We start from the raw sequence: 20,178 nt of genomic DNA, 5'->3' as shown, positions 1-20,178 counted from the left end.
TTGTTAATCCACATTGAAATTTCACAAAGTGCATAGCTTGATCATGGTGAGTTTTAGTATCCAACATTATACTAAGTCAGTTACTATTCATCATTGCAAAAGGGGTTTAGTATACTTTAGAAAAATCTCTCGGTTCAAATAGAGTTGCATGATTAGAACAACATTTATCGAAACTTATAAAACCTTAGAGAATTCTATGCCGAGCATCCCATTTCCCCTTGCTGATTTACCCCTACTTAGTTTTACGTCATCGCGTTTTACTTTTGAGTATGGTTGCCTTTGTCCGACTTTGTTACCTACTCTTGTTTTAGGTTAGATAGTAGAGATGAGCGTTAGTACTAGTATTTTATAGTTTCTCTTTTGATCGACAACCTTACTTTTAAGCACACTATATTATTTGATCGGGTACATTTACATTTCAAAAGATGACATATATATATATTAATATTTACGAGTCGGGGTTCTCTCTAAAAATAAATGAGAAATTATAAATGTTATTTTTCTTAGAGTTCAAGATTATATATATATATATTAATATTTATATTTTTTATGTATAAAAATTAATTATGTTAGTGAGTTTTGGTGCAATGGGAAAGAGATATTTCTCTGAATCAACAACATTTCTATCTCTTTGGCTAGTATTAACTTGATTAGACTTTTCTTGTAAGTTGTAATCCCAAAAAATAAGCACTTAGTGTGTCCTCGGTGCCCGGAGCAAGAGGGTCACAAACTCACAACCTCACGGGAACACACCTTGCCGGGAGGATGGATGGGCGAGCAGTCCGAGTAGTATGGTGCGTGGAGGAATAGCGGAGGAAGGGGTTGGGGAAGGGGATGGTGGAAGTCTTGGAGCCTGAGGGTCCAGTGACCCACTGGCGACAGGGCGTCCATCCCTGCCCCCTCTCCCCGCTTGCATTGACATGAAATGGAGAGGATGAAATCTCCTTGAGGGTGGTAAAGTTACCTAGACCATTCGAATGAAGAAAACAAATTCAGAAAGATGGAAAAACTAAGTGGATATGATGTAGTGCATGCTTGAGATTAAATCCATATGAAACTCTTCAATAAATAAATAAGCCACAAATACATATAACTGACAACGCCCCTTGTGTGTAACCCGCAAGTGCACGGGTTTGTCGAAATAATAAATCCCAAGTGACTGGGGTATTGTATCCACAGAGAGTAGAGAAGAAAAATACCTAAATTACTACTTAACCAAGTGAAGATGAATAATGATTGTGTTGATAAGATATGATATAAATAGAAATAAAAGGAACAAGAATGAGAGGCACAAGTAAGTGAGAGGTAAGGCAATCGATAGAAATGGGGTATTCGAACAATGCTCCCCCTAAGACTTTTGCTTCAAGTGCAAAACCTACCATTATACTTCCTAATTAATGCTCAATGAGTTGTGGAAATCCTAAAGCACACGGTCCCAAACCTAAGGTCAACCGTGACTAACCCTACACTATGTCCCAGTGGAGAAATTGCTCAGTCTCAACACCTCACACTGCACAAAGTTGTATGGAGTTCTAGGGATTCCAAGTGATAAACCCTATTCCTATGTGTAGATCTAACCCTTTGGTCCAGGCGAAAGACCCCTAATTATAATTAAGCCCAGATACTAAGGCCACTTCAACGCTTCACTCTGTTGCTCATGCAATTAAGACCCAGCGGAGTTCATCCCTTAGCACTTCACTCTATTATGACCGCAAAGAACTCTAGGAAATGGACGTATGATAAATCATACCGGAGGGGAAAGGGGACACTCTGTTGCTTCTCGACTCACCTTCTCAATCCTCTGCAACCCTCATGGCATGTCATCCATCCACAAAGATTACCAATATTGACTCTCAACCCTAGTGTCAATCTAAGGGAGAAATTATTGAACAAGCATTCAAGATTGGAACTCAAATAAATGCATCAATTAAGGAAAGCATAATGGAAAGTCAATAAAACAATCACATCCTAGGGTTTACAAAATCCAAGTACCCACTAGGGGGTTTAGCTCTCCATGGAGCACAATACAATCAACAATGAAATCAAAAGTAAAGATAAGAAATCTATAGGAAAATCCCCTCGGTATTCATGTCGATGGTCTTGTGGAGTAGCCTCATCTTCTCCAAAGGTCCCCTTGTCCTTACCTAGGGCACATCTCGTCGGATCGGTGGTGGCCAGACTCCCCAATAATCTTCTTCCAAGTGAAGTGCGACTTCAAATCACGAGAACCACTCCAAAAGGCGTGCCAAAAAGCCTCTCAAAACCCTTAGCCCGACGGCCTCTCAAAAGATGGAGAAAAGTTGGAGAGAAGAGGAAAGAAGATCCCCCAAAATCGAGTGCGAATTCACGGCTAAAGTAGAGGGCTGGAATCGGGCATCCACATGCTCACGTGGATTTTTCCACAGCGGCATGTGGAAGTTCTACGAGGGCGTGGATAATTTTTCACTGCATACTGTGGATTCTTTGGAAATATGATTTTTCGAGCCCGGTTATGAATAATGCTGCTATAGTACTCCGTCAAAAACACTCCCAATTCCAAACTTTTTAATCGAGTAACATAAATGGGCGAGCGTTTATCTTTGTAGTTCACAACTCTTCTTCAATCAAAAAGCCTCGTGGTGTAGATCTTGCTAATGTACATGAAGTCGAGGGATAATTAAATGTGACTTCTTTCATGCCCTCCAACTCATTGTAATGGCTTTAATACATGGAGGTTGGCACACATTCCTGTATCTTAGAGGCCACTTGTGTCTTCACGTTTGTTCCTTCCAAGATTCCACCAAATAGTGTGTTCACGATCTACTTTTGGCTTCTTTTGTTAATGCTTAGCTTCATAACCCTACATGCGCAAAAAAACACAAATACACATGTAGTAGCGTTTAAACCTGATAAAAGTAATGCTCATCATAAGGAAAGAACACTTCACATTCTTAACACACAAGCACTCATCAAACTTCCCCACACATAAGCTTTTGCTTTTCCTCAAGCAAAGAAATAAAACATTGAAGCATAGAAGAAGTAAAAATTGAAAGTGCTCGGCCTTAAGTTCACAAAAGCATGCAACGGAAGCATTCTGCATGTAAGGAAAATTTTAACACTAAATATGAAAAAATCAATGCTCTAGCTAAAAACTCGAATTAAAAAGGACAACAAACCCGAGATCGTGTAAGTCTGTGTAAACTCACTCAAGTAAACCCAATGTATACTCCTCAATGTTCCAAGTATAAGGGACTTATTTATCTACACAACATAACAAAGCAAAGAGATGGTAGTAGCTTCACACATCCTCTAAGGTATTCCTTTCCGAAGCAGCCGCTAAGGTGGCTTTCACACTTTCGAGGTGGTAGTTCTTTCTACAGGGGTAGTAGCTTTCACTCAACCTATAAGATAGCTCTTTCTCTCACTAAGGCATTAATTGTATCCGACTTATGAGAGTAGATTCATACTTCATAGGTGGTAGCTCTTTTTACCCGAAATGCACAACTAAACCATATATTTTCTTTCTTTTTTTTTTCAACAAAATAGAACAAGAAACAAGACTAATTAGACTCTTAAATATCGAACTTGAGTTTCCAAAAGAGTTTCATGAGGGAGTGGTGCAACAAGTGTCAATCGGGCCAAAAATTTGTCCAAATTAAAGTAAAAACTATAGCATGAGAACATTCAATGTTAAAAATTCTCCTAGACTTAAGAATACAAACATTACAAATAAGGTGAACCGCCATTGGCTACGTGGGCATGTATGTCAATCAAAACTTGTGTAAAAGACATGTGCAAAGTGAACTCCGCCCCCCGCCCACCCCACCACACACACACACTTAAGATGTACATTTCCCTCAATGCACACATGCAAGAACCATAGAAAGTATAGCAATCAAGAAAAATATTTGGGAGTGGGCAATCAAAACAATACTGCCCTGACTCCTAGTGTTGCATTTGATGGAGTTAAATCCTTGGGAGTAAAGTTCCAATGGGTTGTGAAGCACACACGGCCCACATTGGCAGTGTCCATAACTAGTTCTCAATTCCCATACTGATAAGACTATCTGCACGCATACACAAGGGGGTTCAGTGAAGCTCGATAAACAAAAACGAATTGAGTATATAGAAGATAGAGCAATGAAATTCAACTCAAACAAAAATCAAAGATAAACTTAAAAGGAGGATCCGTTCTGAGTGTACAAGTCCAAAATGAAATGCAAAAGTAAAGAAGAGAAAGATTAGTCAAGTGTCGGTGTCGTCCAATGTCGGCTTTGCTGTAGCCGCTATTTGTGCTAGGTCGAATGGTGCCGGTGGAGATAGAGATGGTGATGCTAGCGGGGTCAGAGGGGTCCGCATAATAGATGGAGATGACAAGTTATACTCTAGGATCTGCTGTAGAATGTCAAACCGTGCCATGAACTTTGTGCGGTGTGTAGCCTGTGCCGTGTGGATCTCGGCTACCTCAATCTGTACTATCCCTACAGTGCTCTCGAGCCTCTCAAAGTGATCATGGGTACGTGGTGGAGAAAAAATATAGGCCGGTGGTGGTTCCTGTGGTGCATGAGGCACCTCCGACTTCCTCTGTTCAGGCTGAGGCTCCTATAATGGTTGAGATCCTTCAATAGCATCCCCGTCTCTCTCAGGCCTCTCAGGGTCATGTATAATAAAAACATGCACCACTAGCCCATACCTGGGAAGCATACAAGAGGAATTGAGGGTTAACCGACAGCTAAAGATAACAACCTTCGAATTCGGCCGAAAATTCAAGTAAAACACCTCAAGATCAACGGTGCGAGATTGGGAGAGTAGTGGAGAGTGTTCTACGAGTGATTGGGAGTGTAAGAATGAATAATCTCAAAGGGCTTTTTAAAGAAATTTCGGTGGCTTTTTGTGTTTTACGTACATTCACATCGACTTGTGGAAATTACCGCCCAGTGTGACTCCACAAGAGAGACCAACGAGGCGAGCCTTGCGCCTATGTGCTCTCAGGAAAACACTCTTTGCCTCTTTAAGCAACAATACAGGCTTGTGGAAATTCCCCACGCCAGTGCGCCCGACCCACAGGGGCATCTCCACGCCCCTATGGCTCTTCTATCCAACTGAGAGAATTCTCTAAGTGTTTCCCATGCCCGTGCGTAATTGCCACGCAGGCGTGGAACTCCGAGGGCACTGTGAGCGGGCGGATGCATGCCCACATGCATTCTCGAGATGGAAAGGAGCTCATCTGCAGAGATCCACATGGGCGTGCGGAAAGTGACCCTACGCCCGTGTGTTTATCACAAGATCATCCACAGTGGCTGAGTCACGCCCATGTGTCTTCTCGGGAAAAAAATGCTAAGTCTTTGTAGGATGACACTGCGCCCGTCTGGAAAGTACCCACGGCTGTGTGAAATTCACAAGGTCGTTTCATAGGGGCGAGTCCACGCCCCTGTGCCATCTCTAGATGAGCTTTGAACGAGAACGCACGCTGTGTGGAAATTCACACAGGCGTGTGTTTTCTCTGGACACTTAGAAACTTTGCAGGCTCTGCAGAAAATTCCTAAACACAAATAAACACTCAGAGCCTGCCAAACAATGTAATTTTAACCAAAGAAAACATGAAAAACATGTATCAAACGACCAAGATTCTTCACCACACACGATTAGGCACATGATAACACCACAATATCCATGACAAAATCACAAAAAAAGCATCTAAGAATCAAGACATCAACACTTAAAGCCTTATTCATGCAAACATTAAACTAAAAACTAGGAAAATAGTAAAGACTTGGGTTGCCTCCCAAGAAGCGCTTGTTTAATGTCACTTAGCTTGACATACCTTGTCTTACCTCACGGGGGTTCATAGATGAAGGTTTCCCTCTTACCCATGACTTGGAAGCACGATGAACATAGTCTTTTGAAGGTAGAGGAGGAGTTGTTGGGCTTGTTACCACTTGAAGGTCCGTTACTCTTACTCCATTCTTGTGTATCCCCAACAGCCTTATGGAGTTTCTTGTGGCGTCTCCTTGCACTCTTCATCTTCTGGAGCATCTTCTTCACAATGCCCGAGGTAGATGGTACTTCTTCCTCTAGACCAAGCATCATTACTTCTTCATTCTCCACCTCTTGGTCTAGGAACCCCTCGTACAGGTCCAGATTCAACATTTCCTGCACATATTCATCAATTATCTCATTAGTAGTGTCAAGAAAATACATAGTATCATCAAAGTCAAGAGAATGTCGCATGGCTTCAGTGAGTCGGTATGTGAGTTTGTCATCTCCAACCTTCAGTGTCAACTTCCCGCCGTCCATGTCGATAAATGCCTTGGAAGTGCGCAAGAATGGCCTACCAAGTATCAAAGGAACACCTACATCCTCGTCGATGTCCAACATTACGAAGTCTACAGAAAATATGTACTTGTCCACCTTGACAAGAACGCCTTCATTGATGTCCCTCGGGTGTCTCACTGTTCAGTCAGCCAATTGCAATGTCATCTAGGTGGGCCTCGGCTCTTCCAAGCCTAAATTCTAAAAGAACGAGTATGGCATGATGTTGATACTAGCCATTGAATTCGCCAATGCCATCTCTTCACCCAAATTGCCAATGTTCCATATAATCACAAAGCTTCCGGGGTCTTTCTTCTTGTTCGTCATATTTTTTTGCAACACCGCCAAACAAGAGGCATCTAAGATCATCGATGCACTCTCTTCCAACTCCTCTTATTGGTCAAAAGATCTTTTAAAAACTTAGCATACCGAGGCATTTGAGATAACTCCTCCACAAAAGGAATGTTGATGTGTAATTGCTTAAATAGACCCAAGAACTTCTTGTATTGCTTATCAGTTTGGTTGTTCTTCAATCTTGAAGGATAAAGGATTCATGGCTTGTAAAGTGTAGGTGCCACCTCCTTTTTTGTTGGCTCTCTCCTCAACCTCCACAACCTCGGGTGCTTCAACATTGGTCTTCTCACTTGGAAGCCTACCTTCAACCTCACGACCACTTCTCCAAGTTATCGCCTTCACATGTTCTCTTGGATTAGTCTCTATATTGCTTGGTCAGCTTCCTTGTGGTCTCTCCGATAGAGACTTCGCAATTTGTCCCACTTGATTTTCTAAATTATGCAATGAAGTGGTGTAGTTATGAAGTGTAACCTTGACCGATTGAAATTGTGTATTTGATGATTGCACAAATCGGGTCAATACTTTCTCTAGATCGGACATCCGGCTCGCCAAGCCTGAAACTCTATTCTATGTGTTTGGGGCTTGTTGTTGTTGAAAACCTGGTGGTTCGGTGGCCTTTTGTCACCCTTGGTTGTTCCATTCCTCTAACCTGAATTATAGGTATTGCTATAAGGATTGCCTTGGTTTCTCATTGCATTACCCACATAGTTAACTTGCTCAACGGAGGATGTACCACCAACGGCTATCGAGTAATCGGATGGGGAATATCCCCCTCCACATCCATCATAACTCGTTACAGCCGCCAATCTCGGAGAAGTTAGAGTGTCTAACTCTTACTCAACGCCCCTACTTGTGTAACCGCATCGATCTCATGGATGCCGACCACTTTCTTCTTCTCCCTAGCATTCCATTATTAGTTGTTCAACCCCATTTCTTTGATTAGTTGACGGGCTTCTCTGTGGGTCTTCCTATCTAAGGTACCTCCTGCTGCTACATTAAGTAATTATCTTGTACTTGGGTTCAAACCATTGTAAAAAGTCTGAATGATCATCCACTCTAAAAACCCATGTTGAGAACATTTTCGCAGAAGTTCCTTAAACCTTTCCCATGTCTTCGATAGGGACTCCAATTCCATTTGCACAAAGGATGAGATCTCATTCCTAAGCTTTGCAGATTTACCGGGAAAGAAAAAACGGGCAAGAAAAGCTTCTACCATCTCCTCCAATGTAGTGATCGATGCTCTAGGTAATGAGTGTAGCCACTTCTTCGCACTCCCCTTTAAGAAAAATGGGAAGGCTCTCAACTTGATGGCATCATCTGTAACACCATTAATGTTGAGCATATTACACACTTCCTAGAAATTCTCTATGTGACTGTTTGGATCCTCATCAGTCAAACAATTGAACTGTGTGGACTGCTGTAACATGTGGATGAATACTGGCTTTAGCTCAAAATTCTGAGCTATGAATAGGGGCAGCACAATGCTAGATTGTGTCACTAATATTGACGGTCTAGCATAATCAGAGAGTGTTCTTTGTTGTTCATTCTGTTTGCCCATGTTGTCAAACCCTTCAACTTCAACTTCAGCTAGATTTGACGGCTCTTGTACAAGTTCTCTACCACTCTTCTGAGTGTACGTTCAAGTTCAAGATCACCTTCAATCAATATCGAAGGGTTCCCTCGGATCATAACCTGGAGCTGCACCAAAAGAAAGAAAACAAATCAAAATGATGATAAAATAAGAAGATATGAAATAGAATAAATGGATGAATAGCTAAAATTGCAAAGTGAAAAGTATCTCTAATCGCCTACTCTCCGACAACGGCGGCAAAAACTTGATAATGCCTCTTGCATGTGACCCACAAGTGTACGGGTTCATCAAAGTAATAAATCCCAAGTGACTAGGGTATCGTATCCATAGAGAATAGGGAATAAAATTATCTAAATTGTTACTTAACCAAGTGAAGATGAATAATGATTGTGTTGATAAGATGTGATTTAAACAGAAATAAAAGGAACAAGAATGAGAGGCATAAGTAAGTGACAGGTAAGTGAATCGATAGAAATGGGGTACTCGGACATTGTTCCCCCTAAGACTTATGCTTCAAGTACAAAACCTACCATTATAGTTCATAATTAATGCTCAATGAGTCATGGAAATCCTAAAGCACATGGTACCAAACCTAAGGTCAACCCTGACTAACCCTAAACTATGTCCCGGTGCAGAAATCGCTCAGTCTCAACACCTCACACTGCACAAAGTTGCATGGAGTTCTAGGGATTCCAAGTGATAAACGCTCTTCCTATGTGTAGATCTAACCCTTTGGTCCAGGCGAAAGACCCCTAATTACAATTAAGCCCCAGATACTAAGGCCATTTCAACGCTTCACTCTGTTGCTCACGCAACTAAGCCCAGTGGAGTTCATCCCTTACCACTTCACTCTATTATAACCGCAGAGAACTCTAGGAAATGGAGGTAGGATAAATCAAACCGTAGGGGAAAAGGGGACGCTCTTTTGTCTCTCGACTCACCCTCTTACCCCTCTCCAATCTAGCTTTGTCTAATCCTCATGGTGTGTCACCCATCCACAAAGATTACCAATATTGACTCTCAACCCTAGTGTCACTCTAAGGGAAAAATCATTCAACAAGCATTAAAGATTGGAACTCAAATAAAAGCATCAATTAAGGAAAGTATAATGGAAAGTCAATGAAACAATAACATCCTAGGGTTTACAAAATCCTAGTACCCAATAGGGTTTTAGCTCTCCAAGGAGCACAATACAATCAACAATGACATCGAAAGTAAAAATAAGCAATGCATAAGAAAACCCCCTCGGTATTTGTGTCGATGGTCTTGTTGAGTAGCCTCGTCTTCTCCAAAGGTCCCCTTGTCCAGCCTAGGGCACACCTCACCGGATCGGTGCCGATGAAAGCTTCCCCAATAATTTTATACCAAGTGAAGTGTGGCGTTAAATCCAGGGAATCACTCTAAAGACAGGCCAAAAGCCTCTCAAAAACCCTAGCCGACGACCTCTCAAAAGATGGAGAAAAAGTTGGAGAGAAGGGGAAAGAAGATCCCCTAAAATCGGGCTGAATCGCGGCTTAAATAGGGTTGGAATCGGCCATCCACACGCCCCGTGGATTTTTCCACATGGGCTGTGGAATTTCCACCGACCGTGGATAATTTCCTCACGGTCATGTGGATTATGTGGAAATATGATTTTTCGGTCCAGCGTGAGCGATGCGCTACAATATTCAGTCAAAACACTCCTAATTCCACACAATTCCTCGAGGTAACATAAACGGGCACACATTTATGACATAGATCGCAACTCATCTTCAGTAAAAAGCCTCGTTGGTGAAGATCTTGCTATCAATACACAAGTTGGAATACGTAAATATGACTGCCTTCGTGCCCCTCCAACTTATTGTAATGGCTTGAATACATGGAGGTTGGCACACAGTCACGTATCTTAGAGCCCCACTTGTGTCTTCGCGTTTGTTCCTTCCAAGATTCCACCAAATAGTGCGTTCATGATCTACTTTTGGGGTCTACGAGGAGAAATGAGAAAATAGAGAGCCGGCCGGAAAACTTGCTAAAATCCCACCAAACTGGCGCAATGGACTCCGAGAATGTTGTGAGACTGTTTTCAAGGGAAAAGGAGTCATGAAGAAGGAGAGAAATCATCACCTTTTTAAACCGAACTCGCAACTTTTTATGTTCTGTGCATCCACACGGGCGTGTGGAAAATCCCCACGCCCGTGTCCCTCACTTCAAAAGCTCCATAGGGGCGTATGCACGCCCCTGTGCGCTCTCGGTAAAAACTCTCACTGACTTAGAACGATCTCCCACGGGCGTGCGGAAATTATCCACGCCTGTGCGCCCTGGACTCTGAGGCAGGCGCTTGCGCCCGTCGGGCTTCCCTGGTCATTTGAGAAAAATATCAAATCGCCCACACGCCCGTGCGGAAATTCCCCACGGGCGTGGGTATTCACATGCCTCAACTCACAGGGGCGGCCGCACGCCCTGTGTTTTCTCGGGATGGAGGGAGCAACCTGCAGAGTTTCGCAAAGGCGTGCGGAAATTACCCACGCCCGTGCGTGGTTCACAAGGTCAACCACAGGGGCGAGTCCATGCCCCTGTGTGTTCTCAGGAAAATCTGCCCAACTCTGCAGGAAGACACACGCCCGTGTGAAAATTACCCACGGGCGTGCGCCAGTCGCATGGTCGTCCACATGGGCAGCCGCACGCCCCTGTGCCCTCGCTGGAAGAGTTCACAGTACACACCCACGGGCGTGTAGAATTTCCACACGCCCGTGTGTTTTTCTCTGGATGACTTAGAAAAACCTGCAGGCACTGAAGAACTAGTCTTAACATATTTACACACTCAGAGCCTGCCCTCTTGTGCAAGATATACCAAATAAAAACACAAAATAGAACTCAAACGACCAAACTTCGCCAATTCTCAACAAAACACAATGAATTCTTTTAAAAACCCACAATAAAATCACAGCACAAGCACTCAAAAATTGAAACACCAACACTTAACAATTTATTCAAGCAAACAAACTAAACTAAAAGTACGAAAAAAAAATAAACACTTGTGTTGCCTCACAAGAAGCGCTTGTTTAACGTCACTAAGCTTCACGTATCTTTCTTACCTCACGGTGGTTCATGCGTGAAGGTTGCCCTCTTTCCCATAACATCAAAGCATGATGAGCAAAGTCTCTTGAGGGTAGAGGGTGCACTATAGGGCTTCGGACCACCTAACAATTGTTCGTCCAACTTTCTTGGCTCATGTACGTCTCCAACAGTCTTGGGGTGTTTTCGGTGGCGTCTTGAGCCCTCTTCATTTTCCGGAGCACCTTTCTTTCAAGATTCCCGGGGTAGATGATTCCTCTCCGATCGAACCAAGCATCATTACTTCTTCATTGCTCTCCTCTTGGTCGAACAAACCTTCATACGGATCCGGGTTGAACATTTCTCGTATATATTCATCAACAATCTCATCGAGTAGTGTCTAGAAAATACAAAGTGTCATCAAAAATCGAGAGAATGCCGCATGGCTTCGAGCAAAGCGGTAAGTGAGCTTATCGTCTCCGACTCTCAACGTGAGCTCTCCCCGTCCATGTCAATCAATGCTTTGGAAGTCCGCAAGAACGGTCTCCCAAGTATCAAGGGTACATCTGCATCCTCATCAACATCTAGCACTACAAAGTCAACGGAAAAAAATATACTTGTCCACCTTGACAAGCACGTCTTCAATGATGCCTCTCGGATGTCGTACCGTTCGGTCCGCCAATTGTAAAATCATCCGAGTAGGCCTAGGCTCACCCAAGCCTAGCTTTTGGAAGAAAGTATATGGCATGACGTTGATACTTGCCCCTGAATCCGCCAATGCCATTTCCTCACCTAAGTTGCCGATGTTACACGGAATAATGAAGCTTCCCGGGTCTTTCTTCTTGTTCGGCATGTTCTTTTGCAACACCGCCGAGCATGAAGCATCAAGCACCACTGAAGCACTCTCCTCCAATTTCCTCTTGTTGGTCAATAGGTCTTTCAGGAACTTCACATACTTTGGCATTTGAGCCAAAGCCTCAACAAAAGGAATGTTGATGTGGAGTTGCTTGAACAAACTCGGGAACTTCTTATCTTGGTCATCCCCTTGGTCATTCTTTAATCTTGAGGGATAAAGGGATTCTTGGCTTGAAAGATAGGGGTGCCACCTCTTTCTCTTTGTTTGCTCCCTTCTCAACCTCTACGACCTCGGATGCGTGTTCTTTTCGGCCTCTCACTCGGGAAGCCGCCCTTCAACCTCACGACCGCTTCTTAAAGCGATCGCCTTCACATGTTCTCTCAGGTTGGTTTCCGTGTTGCTTGGTAAACTTCCATGTGGCCTTTCGGAAAGAGATTTTGCAATTTGCACCACTTGATTTTTCAAGGTTGTGCAAGGAGGCGGTGTGATTGCGAGTATAGCCTCGGTCGATTCAAACCTTGTATTTGCCGATTGAATAAATCTAGCCAAGTGCTTCTCCAAATCCGTCATTCGGGTTTCCAAGCACTGAAATTTCTGTTTTTCCACTTGAGGGGCTTGTTGTTGTTGTTGGAACCCCGATGGCCCCATGGTCTTCTATGGTCCTTGATTACTCCATGAAAAGTTGGGATGCTTCTTCCAACCTGAATTGTAGGTGTTGCTGTATGGATTCCCTTGAGGTCTCATTCCATTACTACAAAGTCAACATTCTCAACTAAAGAAACATCACCTATGACGATTGGCCAATCAGAAGGAGCATGTCCTCCACCACAACCGGTATAATTTGTCATGGCCGCAACTCTATTCGAAGCTATAAGATATAGCTTCTTACTCAAACTCTCCACTTGGGCCGCCAATGAAGTTACCGCATCAATTTCATGGAGACCGGCCACCTTTTTCTTTTTTCCCTAGCGTTCCCATTTGGTAGCTATTTAACCCCATTTCCTCAATCAATTGACGTGCCTCATTGGTGGTCTTGCTACCTAAGATACCTCCTGCCGCATCCAAGAGTTGCCTTGTACTCGAGTTCAAACCATTGTAGAAGGTTTGAACAATCATCCACTCCGGGAATCCGTGTTGCGGACACTTCGCGAGGAGTTCCTTGAACCTTTCCCATGTCTCAAATAGAGACTCCAATTCCAAGCGCATAAAGGATGAGATCTCATTCCTAAGCTTTTGCTTGATTTTTCGGGAGGGAAATAACGGGCTAGAAAAAGCTCCTACCATCTCCTCCAATGTAGTGATTGATGCCCTAGGTAATGAGTGTAGCCATCTGCTTTGCTTTCCCCTTTAAGGAAAAATGGGAAGGCTCTCAATTTGATGGCATCATCCATCACACCATTTATCTTCAGCATGTCACACACCTCGAGGAAGCTCTCTATGTGCTTGTTTGGATCCTCATCGGCCAAACTGTTGAATAGTGCGGACTACTGCAGCATATGGATGAATGCCAGCTTGAGCTCAAAATTCTATGCTGTGATTGGGGGACGCACAATACTCGATTGTGTCCCCAACACTGAAGGTCTGGCATAATCAGATAGTGTCCGTTGTTGCTCATTTTGTTCTGCCATGTTGTCAGATCCTTCTACTTCCAAATCACTGGATTAGGGTCAGTTTCTTGTACATGTTCTTTCCCTTTCCTTCGATGTGTACGTTCAAGCTCAGGGTCTCCTTCAATCAATATTGATGGATTCCCTCGGGTCATAACCTAGAGCTGCACCAAAATAAAGAAAAAGAAAATCAGAACGATGATTGAATAAGAAGATATGAAATAGAATGTGTAGTGAAATAGCTAAAAAACAAAGTGCAAAGTATCTCTAAACGATTAGCTCCCCAGCAACGGTGCCAAAAACTTGACAAGTACCCCTATCTTATATCCCGCAAGTGCGCGGGTTTGTCGAAGTAATAATCCCGGGTGAGCGGGGTCGAATCCACAGGGAGTCGGGAATGAAAATACTTAATTTGGTTCTTAGCTATGTGGAAGATCAATAGTGATTGGTGTGAAATTGATTCAATTCTCAATAATAAAAGAAACAAGTGAGAGAGCAAGAATAAAGAAAAGGGTAAGGCAATCGATAAAGATGGGGTACTCGGATGATGCTTCACCTAGGAAAATCATTTCAAGTGCAAGAACTCTCTCTATTATGCGTCCTAATCAATGCAATGGTGAGTCATGGAAATCCTTACATACATAGTCCCAAATCTAAGGTCAACTATGCCTAACTCTACTCATGTCCCGGAGGAGAGATTAAATAACCTCTCAACCTCGCACTCGAATAAAGTTGCAATGGGCTCTAGGGATTCCAAGTGATAAATCGCTTCCTAATTATAGACCTAACCCTTTGGTCCAGGCGGAAGGTCCCTAGCCACAATTAAGCCCTAGATACTAAGATCCCCTCAACGCTTCACTCCATTGCACGCGCAACTAGGCCCCAGTGGAGGTTCATCCCTTAGACCATTCACTCTATTATGGCCGCAAAGAACTCAAGGAACGGAGGTAGAATCTATCACGTCGGAGGGGAAAGGGGACGCTCCTGTACCTCTCAACACACCCTTTCAACCATCTCCAACCTAGCTTTTTCTAACGCTCGTGGTGTGTCACTCACTCACAAGGTTACCAACAAGAACTCTCAACCCTAGTGTCACTCTAGGGGAAATGTTCATACAATCAAGCATTCAAGGTTGGAACTCACAATAAACATCAATTTATTGAAAGCATAATAAAGAAGTTCAATGAAACGAGTACATCCTAGGGTTCACAATCACCCAAGTACCCACTAGGGGTTTAGCTCTCCATGGAGCTAAGTACAATCAAAGAAATTGAATGTAAAAGCAATGAATCCATAAAGAAACCCCCTCGATGGTCGTGTTGATGGTCTTATGGAAAGTCCTCTACTCGTCGTCCAAGGATTCCTTTGTCCGGTATAGGATACGCCTCGATCGAAGCTCCCCTACCAACCTTCTTCCTAATGGAATCACGATGTCGGACCCATAGAACCTCTCCAAAAACCTTAGCCAATACCCCTCAAAACCCTAGCGAAACCCTCTCACAAGTTGTGGGAAAAGATGGAGAAAAGAATCTTTGAAATCGGGGCTGAAAATCGAGCTTTAAATAGGGAGTGGAATCGGGCGACTACATGGGCGTGTATGATGTCACACGCCCATGGAATTTCCACACGGGCGTGGATAATTTCCACACGCCCATGTGGATTCTCTATTTCTCTGATTTCTCGGCCGGGCTGCTACAGATGCCTACGGTGTTTATATACTCCCGAATTCCCTACTTTCATTGGGGTAATATAAACGGGCACACGTTTACGTCGTGAATCACTTGCTTCTTCAATGATGTACACGTTGGTGGATCTCTTGTTCTTATATGCATAAATCAGAATGCTCGAGTGTGACTGCCTTTGTGCCCCTCCAAATGAATGTGCTCACTCAAATACGAGGAGGTTGGCACACACTCTAGTATCTCACACCTGACCTATGTCTTCGCATTTGAACTTTAGCAAGATCTCCTCCAAAATAGGTGCATTATGATCCACATTGGCCTATTTCCTTCATACTCTGCCTCACAACCCTACCTGCATAAAAGTAACATAAAAAACACACATATTAATGTAAAAACCTAAGAAAAGTAATGCTCAACATAAGAAATGAACGCTTCACATTCAAATCGCACAAGCACTCATCAAACTCCCCCACACTTAAGCTTTTGCTTGTCCTCAAGCAAACATTAAAACATTATGTGCATCAATGAAGAAATTGTTGAAAGTGCTTAGCCATAGGTTCACCAAAGTATACAAAGATAGCATTCTACAAGTAAGGAAAATTTCAACAATAAATACAAAAAAATCAATACTTTAGCTAAAAACTTGAATAAAAAAGGATAACAAACCCGAATTTTGTGTAAGTGTGTGAACTCACTCAAAACACCCCAAGTTATACTCCTCAAAGTTCTAAGTGCAAGGGACTTATTTATCTACACAAGTGATAAAAATTTTAAAAGATGGTAGTAGCTTCACACATCCTCTAAGGTAGCCCTTTCCAAAGCGGCCGCTAAGATGGGTTTTACACTTTCGAGGTGGTAGTTCTTTCTACCCGGGTGGTAGCTTTCACTCATCCTATGAGATAGCTCTTTCTCTCATTAGGGCATAACTAGTATCCGACTTGTGAGAGTAGCTTCATACTTCATAGGTGGTAGCTCTTTCCACCCAACAAATACAAATAAACAAAAAAACTATTTTGTTCCTTCTTTTCATTTTTCCATTTTTCTTTTTTTTAAAAAAAGAAATAAACCTAACTAGTCCCTTTAACCTCAAACATGAGTTTCCAATAGAGTTCAAAGAATGAGTAGTGCACTAAGTGTAAATCGGGCAAACATTCCTAAAAAATTCAAGCAAGAACTAGAGCATGAAAATCATTCAATGTTAACAATTCTCCTAGACTTAAAAATACAAACATTGCAACTAAGGTGAACCGCCATTGGCTATGTGATCATATATCAATCAAGAACAATAGAAAAGATGTGCGCATTATGAAACTCCCTCCCACACTTAAGTTGTAAATTGTCCTCAATTTACACAGGCAAGCTCACTCAAAATATATCATTCAAAAAAAATAGATGTGCGCATTATGATCCACATTGGCCTATTTCCTTCATACTCGGCCTCACAACCCTACCTGCATAAAAGTAACATAAAAAACCCACATATTAATGTAAAAACCTGAGAAAAGTAATGCTCAACATAAGGAATGAACGCTTCGCATTCATATCGCACAAGCACTTATCAAGCATCAAGCTTATTTGCATGAGTTCAACTAGAATGAGCCGTAAACTGTCTAGTCCAAAGCTTTGAAGTGGAAGTTCATAGATTTTTATTATCCTTGTTGATAGTAGTGATCATGAGTGTTCTAATTAATGGCCTTATTTTCAACTGTATGGATGCATAATGCTGTGTTTCATTTATTTGTGTTCATTTTGAATGAAGTACTCAACTGAATTAATATACAATAGAAATTTTCTATTCCAATTATGTATATGCCTCCAATGGCTAATAACAATTTTGACAGTCTCATTTACATTGAAGCACCAGTATATGTAACCATTGCAATGGTTTTACTTATTTTGGGTAATCGACAACAATGACAAATCTTACCTTCATAGCCCTCATCGATTAGGAATATTCATCAGAAAGCACACATGACTTGTATATTAGATGGAGGAGTACATAATTGTGTCAAATACATACGAATGATGAAGGACACTTTGCTAAGACTTTACAATATATTAAGAGAAGGTGCTAATCTGAGGGATACCATTCACATTGATGTAGAGGAACAAGTGGCATTATTCCTATATATGGTCGTCCACCATGCAAAATATGGGGCAATAAAAATTGATTTTATTAGATTAGGTGCAACAATTAGCAAGTGTTTTAATGATATGCTTAAAGCTATTCACAATATCATGGATTTGTTCGTCAAACAACCAACCGGATCACTACATCCTGATATAGAATACAGTCCAAATTACTATCCCTTCTTTAAGGTATGATGCATTTATTGACATATTTATTATGGATTTACATATATTAGAAGGGCAAACAAATTAATTTTTGGTTGATAGGATTGTATTGGGTTTGTTGATGGGACCCATATCGATGCAAGGGTTAGTACAGATCTAAGTAGTAAATTTCAGGGGCACAAAAGCATTACACAAAATGTACTTGCTTCATGTGATTTTGACTTGAAATTTACATATGTTCTTATTGGCTGGGAATGTTCAGCAAATAACTATCTAGTCCAAAAGATGCATTGTCAAGACCACCTCCTTATTGCCTTCATATTCCTCAAGGTTTAGTAACATAGTACCCATACTAAATTTTCATTAATGATACAAATTTTATAAAAAAAAATGGTTAGAAACCCATGTCTATTTTATTTCAGGGAAATACTATCACGTTGATGCTGGTTACACAACAACTCTTGAATTTATATCTCCTTATCGACAAGTTCACCGTAGACCCCAAAATGTGCAGGAGTTATTCAATTTTCATCATTCGCAACTAAGATCATGAGTTGAGAGAGCATTTGGAATTTTAAAAAATTGGTTTAGGATTTTAGACTCATGACCATTTTATCCTTCTACAACACAAGTTGATCTCATTCTTGGATGTTGTGTATTGCACAATTTCATACGCGAAATAGACACAAATGATATAATATCATAGGAGGGTGTTTCTAATGAAGAAGAGCCTGCAAATGAGAGACTATCACTCTAGGTCAATGCCGTGAGACATAGATGAGTTGTAGAGAACTTTGTGAAAAAATCACTAATGATATGTGGCATGATTATGATTTTCGACAGAAAATTTAGAGGGACATGCAATAAAAATGAAAATGTTTTTCTTTTCAATTTCAACTTTTGTAACTTTGCATTAGTATGGATGTAGTTTGCCATTATGTGTTTCATTTCTTTACTAATGAAAATTTTCCTTGTTATTGTTTAATCAATAAGGCAATTGCATAATTTATTAAAAGGCAATTCTTTTTGTTATTTTTTGGATAGTTAATGTGACAGGTAATATGGCTTCATCATGTATAAATGACGATGGAGCACCAAGTGAGAAGTGAAAAGGGACACCAAACAAAATATGGACAAAAGAGATGGATAATGTTTTAATACCATTTCTTGCAGATATGGCAAGAAGCGGCATGAAAGTTGACAAGTCCTACAAAAAGCAGGTATTTGTTGAGGCATCTAACCTTGTCAATGGAAGATTCCCTACTGCCTCTATGGATGTAGATAATGTTGAGAACCACATGCACAGCCTATAGGAAAAATACCAAGAAATCAAGAAACTTATGAACCTTAGTCGTGTGGATTGGAATGACACAGAGAAAATACTAGTTCTTGAAGATTAAACATACATAACTTATGTAGAGGTATAATACTTACATTTATTTACTATTTTTTTTAATGAAATATGTAGGTTTTGTTTTTTACATTTAATAAGTATTTCATGTTGCAATCAAATGCGGGGACAACCAAAAGCTAAAGAATATCTAAATAAACCTATACCTTTCTTTGAGGAGATTAGATTGGTTGCTGGGGATGACCATGCCACAGGTGATCAAGCACGTTCCATCTACCAATATTTGATGGTACAAATGAGGAAGATGAAAATCCACATACTCCTGATGTACCGATGGAACATGAACCTTTAGAGACAAATGCCCATAGACAAGAAGGGGCAAGATCATCTACATATATGAGTATTGCTAGGACTAGCCTCATAGTAAGGTCTAGTAATAATGAAAATATTACATATGGCAATCTTACTGAGAAGCTTAGTGAGTTGGCTGCATCAATTAAAGAGAGCAAGAAGAAGACATGGAAAGAGAAATTATCAGATGCTTTATGGAGCACGGGAGGTTACAACGATGCGGACATGGAAATGGTTTTTGAAAAATTACATGTTAATAAAGATCGTGCTGAGGCCTTTTACTTGAGGAAGCCATCCTTGCGCAAGTTGTGGCTTTATAATTTTATTGCCCCCATGAGAGATTCAGGGATATTAGAATGTCGTCACGATAAGATTATATTCCGTTTACCTTTATTAACTTCAAGTGCGTTAGTATTTTGTTTGCATTTGCGTCATTACTAACTTCTCTTGTTTTTAACATGAAGTTGCACATGTCATGTTGGAGGACTCTAGCATCCGAGGTACATGCTTTTTTCTATTGAAGTTTTTGTCAATTTTAGGTATTTATTTTGATGTTATTTTTAAAAATGATAACATTCTCTAATGGGTTGATGTTTAGGTTGTAGCTGTGTTGCCTTTGCAGTGGATCAATAGTGGCACCGTAGTGCAGTTAGAAGCAATTGTTATTCATCTAGTTTATGATCATGTTAAGTAGAAGTTTATATGAATCTTTTATTTCTTATGCATGTGCCTTAAAAATATTTGGACATGAACTAGTAAACTTTATC

The 20,178-nt window shown here is 41.3% G+C and overlaps 2 non-coding genes across 2 annotated transcripts; both read left to right on the top strand.

Moving 5' to 3' along the window:
• The first annotated feature begins 7,706 nt into the window (after nucleotides 1-7,706).
• LOC120252226 lies at nucleotides 7,707-7,813 on the top strand. The gene has a single exon (XR_005533769.1). It is a non-coding gene; the product is annotated as a small nucleolar RNA R71 (small nucleolar RNA).
• Nucleotides 7,814-13,251: 5,438 nt separating this feature from the next.
• On the top strand, nucleotides 13,252-13,358 carry LOC120252235. The gene has a single exon (XR_005533780.1). It is a non-coding gene; the product is annotated as a small nucleolar RNA R71 (small nucleolar RNA).
• The last annotated feature ends 6,820 nt before the right edge of the window (nucleotides 13,359-20,178 follow it).

Source organism: Dioscorea cayenensis, chromosome 20 (genome assembly GCF_009730915.1).
Source record: "Dioscorea cayenensis subsp. rotundata cultivar TDr96_F1 chromosome 20, TDr96_F1_v2_PseudoChromosome.rev07_lg8_w22 25.fasta, whole genome shotgun sequence".
Lineage (NCBI taxonomy): Eukaryota > Viridiplantae > Streptophyta > Magnoliopsida > Dioscoreales > Dioscoreaceae > Dioscorea > Dioscorea cayenensis.
The sequence above is the reverse complement of the archived record's forward strand: the minus strand, read 5'-3'. Positions and strand labels throughout refer to the sequence as shown.